We start from the raw sequence: 8865 nt of genomic DNA, 5'->3' as shown, positions 1-8865 counted from the left end.
CTGTTTTCTGACATCAGTAACTGATGTTTTTTTCATATCCCTTTCCTGCTGTATTTGGTACTAGAAAGCTGATCCACAAATAACATGAAATTCAAATGTACTTTTTTTTTTTTGAATAAAGGGCTGGTGCGGCTGCCCTTAAGCCTTGATTAATGAAACTGCAGAATACAATGGGGGGACATTGAGCCTAAACCCCTGATTACAATAAACATCTAGAGTATGTCCCGAAATGATATCAAGAATCTCTTCAGAATTCACGTATTCAAACAAGCACCAACTAGCAAAGAGTGATCTACTGGCTACTCGATTTGCTTTGACATAGCAGTGACATAACGGAAAGATAACTCGATATGTAACACGATTACAACGTAACATAATTGCCAGCTTTAGCACAGCTTTCCTACTATGTTGCCGTCGGAGAGATCCAGCGACACTTAGTCTCACCCTGCCACTATGCGGAAGAGACCATTTGACGAAGCAAGGAACTCGCCGCCTACCTAGAGCAGACAAGGCACTTAGAGTGCACATATAAGCACATAGCCTGACTACCCCTACATAGCCAATGTGGGGACTTATTGCTCGCATAAAGCGCGACATGACTAAACAAAGAAAGTAAATAAAAACATTAAATAAACTATAACCTAAGGCAGGGCCCAAATAGGCTCCAACCCAATCTTCTGCCCACAGCGGGCCCACAAGCAGTACCCAAGCCCAAAGGGTCAGACCAGAAAGTGTGCCGCACCCAGTCCTCCCAGCCCAAGTCAGTCGCTGCAATGCGCCTCCACCAAACCTGCCTCGCCCCCACTGGCGTTGGACCATCCAAGCGACTTCGACGCCGTCCAACCATCGGCGCATGACGCTGACCATCGCGGTTCCCACCCAACACCAACCAGAGCCTAGACACTCTGTCCCACGATCCAAAGCAATCGTCTGATCACCATCATCAGTCAACCAACCCGATCTCATCCATCGAACCCAGCCCGTCGACCTCTGGCTCCCACCAAATACTGCTCCGACCTGGCAAAATCCCAATCTTCCTCCTATCCCAACCTGCAGCCACGACTCAGCCAATCCCGTCCACCGAGAGAGAAAAGGCCGTACACCTCCCGATCCCATCCTCCGAGCTGTTGGTACGCCCACCAAATGACCTACCCGTCCGGCCACACACCTCGTTCGCCGGCTAGGCCAGAGGCCTTCGCCAACGCCGGGGCACAGCCGGACAGGTACCAGCGCTGCCAACGGCGTCCTAGAGAGAGAGCGTTTTTTCTAGGGTTTGTTAAATTCAAATGTACCTTAAATATTAGGGAATTGTATTAATTTCTATCCAAAATTAGAGCTTGAGGTAGTTTCAAAAGTTTTGCACAATAAACCCTAACCTACTTTAAGGCTAGTGTAGAAGATACCACTACTGCAATAACTACATGCAGTATAATTTGTTCACAATTCATCCTGATATTACTACATCTACTACAAAATGGTCAGCAAAATCTAGCCTTACTCAAAATCATATTGCTTGTCAAGATCTAGCTATAGCAAAGTCTGCAAGTAGTCAGCCGCTTCAATGCGCACCTCATCAAGTTGCTCTTAGGTATATGAGTTCCAACTCTTTGCCGCCCACTAGAAATGTATAACACAACATAAGTCATAATCATTGAAGCTATTTAAATCAAATTGCTTGTCAAACTATAATATATGCATTTACCTTGGTTGAAAATGAAAGAGTGTCATCATTTATAATATCTTTCATATATCACATCACATAATAACCACACTCAACTCCACCCGGTTGTTTAGGTACGCCCTATATATTAGGATTATTGAATTAGAAATGCATTATTGAGTTTGATAATCAACCACATATATCATTACTTACTGGAAGTAATTTCACCTTGGGCACTTTGTTAACCCTACCCGTTTCAGCATTGAAAGCTTTAACCGCACTGTACAACACCAAACTATGTCATTATCCAACATATTGTTACTTGGTTAGAGAAAAATACAAATAAAAAATCAGAATAGTGCTTACTTTATCACTATGTTCTCCCATGATTAGTAATGGACTGGTTTAGGCAAAGGGTCCAACATGTAAGAAAGGTGTTTAAAGTTTGATCTATGAGTACAATGAAAAAAAAATCAGATTTACTCTTTAAGAAGCTTTCTTTGCTGATTTAGAATAACAGACAACTATTAAGACATAAATAAACATTATCAACAGAGCTCAAACAAAAACAAAAATTGAAAAAAAAAGGTTCCCTGCTAGTATTAATACTACAATTCTAAGCAATTGAACAAGTGGTCACATTACTACGTACAAGCATAATCATTTAGGGCCAGCAAACAGAAGGCTTTTTTGGCCTTTGCCTGGTTTGATAAAAGATACACACCTCTCTGCTCTAGCCTTTGTCTTTAACTCCTCTGACTGTTTGCAACTCTGCCACAAGATCAACCAATATGTTCAGAAATAAAGATAGAAAAGAAAGTAACATCAAGTCAAATCCTCATGAAATTTCAAATAAACTATTCATCCTTAGCCCACTGCCAATATCAACCATGCCATTCCAAACACAAAATGCATAAAAAAATTTAAGACCTAAATGCTAAATAATCAGCCTTTTGCTATCACGAGTCCTCATCATACAGTGAGACTTCATACCGATTCAAAATAGTTTACATAAAGAATCTCAAGAACATGGAAATCCACAATTAGTTCAAAATAGAAGCATAATTGTAAACATCTGTAACTATTTGCAACCATTAACAAAATCACAATCTGAGATTACTATTATTCACATGGCTTATGCTTATTTCTATGAATTAACCTACCTCCAATTCCACCTAATAACCTCCTTTCTAACCAGAGGGATATCAAACATTATCCCAAAGATATTGAAAACAATTGAAAGCAAATGTTGAAAGATGATCTAGACATGACAGAAGCTAACCATAATAATTGTAATGCTACTTCCTCATGAGATAACAAATTTTGAAATAACAAAGTTGCTAGCATTCCACTTGTTTGGTTGGTTGGAATGTCTGGAGGATTGTATCATCTCAAATAAATTGAAATTTGCTTGGGCAATCTGATTATTTATATGATCATTTTGTTGCATACATGGCTGGGAATCAGAACTTGGAAACTCATGCAAAAAGAAAATGTTAAGGCTCCCATACAACTAAGATTTAGACATGACAAAAGCTAACCATAATAACAAGGTTCCAGAATGACCAGTTCACCACTAACCACCGCATTCTGAATGTGAAGCCACAATCTTTCTACCAAATGATAGTTTCACAATGAGTAACTGCAGCTACTAAAACCCAATAATTAAACACCACTCTTCTAATGATTTTTTTTTTTTGCTAACGTCTCTAGTTTTTATATAATTATTTTTCTTCTTTTGATAGAGTTGTTACATGATCTAATGACCGAGCTCCATCTACCCATATTAAAAGTTTAGACCTTGGATCCCGCCTTGATTTCATTTCCCTTTAAGAAAGGCTCAAGAAATTAAATAAACACAATCCTACCAAAAGTGTGTGTTGCCTGGCTGTGGTTGATTAATGGTGTTGGTGTTGCCTGAAGCCAAAAGGACTACTCTGAAGAGGTTGAGATGTCTGGAAAGTAGGAAAAGCAAGCTATAAAAAAAAATAACAGAAAGAGTTAATCCAATAGCATGGCATGCAACTAAATACACAAGATTATGACCAAGCATTAATATCATCTAAATGAAAGATAGAAATTGCAAAGACACATTGCTCAAAGCAAGGGCGTAGCTACATGGACATCAGAAGGGTCAATTGACCCTGCTCACCATCTTGATGAACTCCATTTTGCCTGAAGTGTTTGCTTTTAGCCTTTTATGTAAGAAAAATATGAGCTACTTGACTCAATTTGCCCCTTCTAAAGTAACAAAATAGTTACCTTTAACTAGCTTATGATACCTTATTCTTACAAACAAATGTGTTTCTCTTTGTATATCTATTCCTCTCCTTCATTTGTTTATCTCATCCTTATGTACAGATTTCTTTTTGTTTTTTGTCATCATAGGAAAATAGTTGGGAGATAAAAAACACTGTATTAGGTGATTATTTGTAGATTAGTAAAGAGTATTTTAAATCGAGTCGGTTATTATTATTATTTTTTTCACTTAATCGACTAGCTATGTAAGTTTGACCCCTCTTAACTAAATTTTTGGCTACGCCATTGGCTCAAAGTATAGAAGATATCTTGTTTAAAAAACAGAAGAGTATACAACCAGTAAGATCCCTTGGTCATGAAGTGTCTTAAATAAAATTTAATATTGCTTTCACTACGAATTTCAAAAACACATAAATAAACTTCTTCTTCTTCTTCTTCTTTTATAATTTATATATATATATATATATATATTCTCTTTTTTGCAAAATCAACTTCTTCAGGTAGCAAATGGCTCGGCAGGTTGACCCCCCATAACACAACAAGGATATATATGAACCTGGCAACCCTATCAACCCGAGCTTAGGGAAATACAATTTAGCATCTCATGTAAGCAATATTAACAAATCTAAGCATCTTCGACACAACCTTATGTTTTACTCTGGTAACAAACAAATGGTAGAGAGAGAGAGAGAGAGAGAGAGAGACTTACAACTGGTTGAGTAATACCCAGTTGGTTGCTTGTAGTACCTAATGAACTACTCTGCATACTGGGAGTATGCAAAGGATGAGGGTTTTTGGGCAAATAAACCAAATGAGATTGAGGAATTAAAAGGACTTGAAAATGTTTGAGAAAACGATGGTGCAGGATTAGGATTCAAAGGATTTGTCTGTACAGTTGATATGCTAAAGCTACCTGCACCAGCAGGAGACAGTCCACCTGAAAGTTCAATTTTAAGTTAAATTATAATCTACACAACCGTAAAAGAGGATTGCAGAAAACAATAAGAAGATAACATACACAAAACTAAAATACACAGACTATGCAGGTACCAGGAGATCAATAATTGGTTCCATCTTCATAGGTTTGTGTCAATAACTGAACCCACGTTCGTCAAACATGATTCATTGCAATGAAACCAAGTAATACTCCTAAATATCGCATATCGTAAAAGACATTTAGTAAAAGAGATTCTTGACCAAGCGTTTTCTAGTATCCCATATCGATGTCCCAAAACCAAAATCGAATTAACCCAAACCAAAATACTTGAATCGAATGCGTCTTGACCTTTACGGTCTCGTCTTCCTTGGCTCGACGAGGGAACAAGGCGAGCCCTGGCGTTGTTGGCGGATTCGGTGAATCTGAGAAAAGAGATGAGAGAAGAGATACGCCGAAATCAAAATGGATGAGACAAGTGGTGCTCCGACATTGGGTGGAGAACGGTCGGAGGTGGAGAAGGAGGAGGAGAGCCGTCAGGTGCTGGTCGGAGGCGAGGATGAGGAAGAGGAGGTCGGCTGTCTTAGTGGTTAGGGTTTGACTATGAAAATGTCGTGCTAGTCAATATGAGTTGTGTGGGAAACTGATTAAGTGTTGGAGGGAATAGAAATTTTGTTCTCCCGCACTACAAATTTTTAACTTAGTCATTTTCCGCGTTTTTCAAAATTTTGGTGAAAAAGTTTAGACATCGGTCAAATATAGTAAACGATGTGAATTGTACAAATAGAAATCAGATTTTCAAGAACCGATGTTAGAAATTTTTTTTACATCGCACGAAATCCTAACCGATTTCTATGACATGATGTCTATTAGCATTATTCTAATAGTGCATCCGGAAGAATACAAGAATTTCTCCTCAAAACCGGTCCAGAAAGCTGATTCTGAAACTGCAGTTTTCTGCTTTGCAGCAACTGTTTTGCACAACGAATTCCATGGACTTCCCTTGTAATTTCCTGCCAAAAGGTTGATCAAACTTGGTCCTTTGCATCAGTACTTCATGATCCATGGTTGCTTTGTTCCCTTTCAGCTCCTATTTCTCTAGAATCACTCCACGAACTACCTCAAAAGAAAACAAAGTTAAAACTGACTTTTTAAAGAAAATAGCTAAGAAAAATGTAAAAGATTACATACTATATTGGTTGCATTTTATGCTCCTATCACGTAATACAAAGATTAGCTCTGTAAAAAATCAATCAAATTGAAGACCTTTCAGTTATTCATTTCTATGAAATACATGGACTGTTCATCATAGTAGTACCAAGTGTTGTTAGAACCATCCATTTGTTTGATTCAATTAGATAATTAAACGATTTTCGATTCGATTGATTTTTTACAGAGATGATCTTTGAAGGATAATTTAAGTTATAAACCGTTGGATTATAAATTTATTAAGTGAAAATATGTTAATCGATAACGGGGGTGAATATGCTCGTTCACCTTGGGGGTGAACCTAAGAATTGTCCTTTATCTAACAACCAAATAAGCGGAAAGCTTCCTTTTCTTTCCAATTTAACTTTTCAAATTTGAACACGATAGATTTAAGCCACAATCATTTGATGGTATTCCATCATCAATTTGCAGCATTCAATCTTTGGTTGAACTTTATCTGAGAAATAATCAATTATCCAGAAAATTCCCTCAAGAATGGATTTTGTGGAGCTACATAATAGTGGTGGATGTCTCAAACAACAATCTGTCTGGTAATATTCCAAGCTCAATAGGTAGTCCAAGTACTCTTCGAATATTAAAGGTGGACAACAACCATTTTACCGAAGAAATTCCTTCTTCCTTGCAAAATTCCTCTGATTTGGAGAGACTTTTTCTTGGTGGCAACAAATTTACAGGAAAAGTACCTTTTTGGTTAGGATCTCAAGTATCAATATTGGAAGTGCTACAATTGCGAGCCATCTTCTTTAAGTGGATGTATTCTTGAAGAATTGTGTAATCTTCCATACCTTAAGATCTTGGACCTTGGTCACAAAAACTTTTTAGGGACTATTCCCAAGTGTTTAAATAATTTGACTTCTCTAGTTCATGATTTAGATGTAGGTTGGGTGGTCAGTGAAGTGCAAATAACCGTGACTTCAAAAGGAAGAGAACTTGAATATGAAAATGATTATATATCATTTCTAACCATCATTGATCTCTCGTCAAATAATTTAGAAGGTGAAATTCCAAAAGAAATGCGTAGCATCATTCGATTGAGTACCTTTAACTTGTCCATGAATCAATTAAGTGGAAATATCCCCTTGAAGATTGGAAACTTGCATTCGCTCGAAACATTTGACCTGTCCCAGAACCATCTTTCAGGGCAGATTCCGCATAGTCTTGCTTCTCTGACCTTCTCGTCTCACTTGAACTGGTCGTGCAACAACTTGATTGGAAGAATTAACCAACTTTAGACGCTCGATGATTCATCTATTTATGAGGGCAATCCTTCACTTTGTGAATTTCCTCTTTCAAAATGTCTAGAAGACAGAGACAACATGGATGAGCCTCATGCAGAAGACAATAAACATCATGTAGATGATGACAAAAAACTTGGTTTATATACCAGTGCAGTTCTCGACTTTGTCATAGGCTTCTGAAGTGTTTCCGGCACATTGATATTAAAGAAGTCATGGAGGTATGTCTATTTTCAGTTCTTTGATCAAATTAAAGAGAAAGTAGTACTAGCAATTGCACTAAAAGTAGTTCATATGGAAATTCATATGGAAAATGCATTTACCCCCTAAATTGAAAACCTTTCTTTGGACTCTTTGTCATGGCAAACTTTTAACCAACGTCCAGAGAGCTAAAAGAACTCTCACTAGAGATGAATCTTGTCCCATCTGTCATACTGGAACAAAATCTTTAGTTCATCTTTTTAGAGATTGCCCTGCCATTCAGCTTATCTGGAACTCTTTTAATCTTCCTCCTGCTGTTGCCAATACGTTCTCCATGAGTTGGATTGGTTGGATTAAAGCTCATCTTCGTAGCAATATTAATTTTGACATGGATATTCAGTGGAGTTCCTTCTTTGTGTTTATCTGTTGGTTTATATGGAAATGGAGAAACAAGCACATATTTGATCCAGGTTTTCATTATCCTCATATTCCTGATATTATCATAACCAATGCTGCAAAAGAATGGTGTGTAGCTCAAGCTAAGCTATCTTTGACCTTATATTATTGCTTACAAATGCCAAATTGGTCTAAACCATCTGTTGGTGCTTTTAAACTTAACGTCGATGGCTCTAGAAGTGGCAACTCTGGAAAAATTGGTGCAGGTGGTGTCATTCGCAACTCTGATGGGAGCTGGATTAAAGGTTTCCAAGCCAATTTGGGTATTGGGGAAGTTCTTCATGCTGAATCATGGGGCTCGTACTACGGTCTAATGCAAGCTCATAACCGTGGGATTAATATGTTGGAGATCGAAACTAATTCTGCTATCTTGGTTAATCTTATTATTGACAGTGATATATCCTTGCATCCCCTTCACTCTCTTCTCTTGCTGCAAAAATCTGCTTGCTCAGTTTCAATCTGTGTCTCTGAAATACATTTATAGAGAACGCAATGTTGTTGCTGATTGTCTTGCAAGGAACAACATTACCCATGACTATGGAACTGTTGAATTTGAAAATCCTTCCTCTCATGCCTTGCAAGCTTATTTAGATGATATGGACTCTGTTGCTAGAGTTAGAAAGTCCAGGAACAGACCTGCTGATAGGTCTTCTAGTTAATTTGCTCCCTTTGCTCTTTGTGTTTGCCTCTTAGGCCCCTTGTAACAAAAAAAAAAAGTAGCTCATTTGCAAGGAAGACTGTGATCAAAAACAAAACAAAGAGAAAGTAGTAGTTATATAATATGCTCACTGGTTTCTATCTATTCTAAGTAATGTAGGATGTACATTTCCTTATGAACCTTGTTGTTTGATTAGATGTTGCTGTTGTTATTTTGGTAACGGCAGCAACGA

At 37.7% G+C, this 8865-nt stretch overlaps 1 long non-coding RNA gene across 1 annotated transcript; it reads right to left on the bottom strand.

Moving 5' to 3' along the window:
• Positions 1–3544: 3544 nt before the first annotated feature.
• LOC121049111 lies at positions 3545–5304 on the bottom strand. Its single transcript, XR_005799340.1, has 3 exons — positions 5184–5304; positions 4629–4856; positions 3545–3615 (listed from the first exon to the last, which is right to left on the bottom strand). It is a non-coding gene; the product is annotated as an uncharacterized LOC121049111 (long non-coding RNA).
• Positions 5305–8865: the final 3561 nt, after the last annotated feature.

The sequence above is a fragment of the Rosa chinensis genome, chromosome 5 (genome assembly GCF_002994745.2).
Source record: "Rosa chinensis cultivar Old Blush chromosome 5, RchiOBHm-V2, whole genome shotgun sequence".
Lineage (NCBI taxonomy): Eukaryota > Viridiplantae > Streptophyta > Magnoliopsida > Rosales > Rosaceae > Rosa > Rosa chinensis.
Note: the sequence above shows the minus strand (reverse complement) of the source record. Positions and strands in the feature narration are given on the sequence as shown.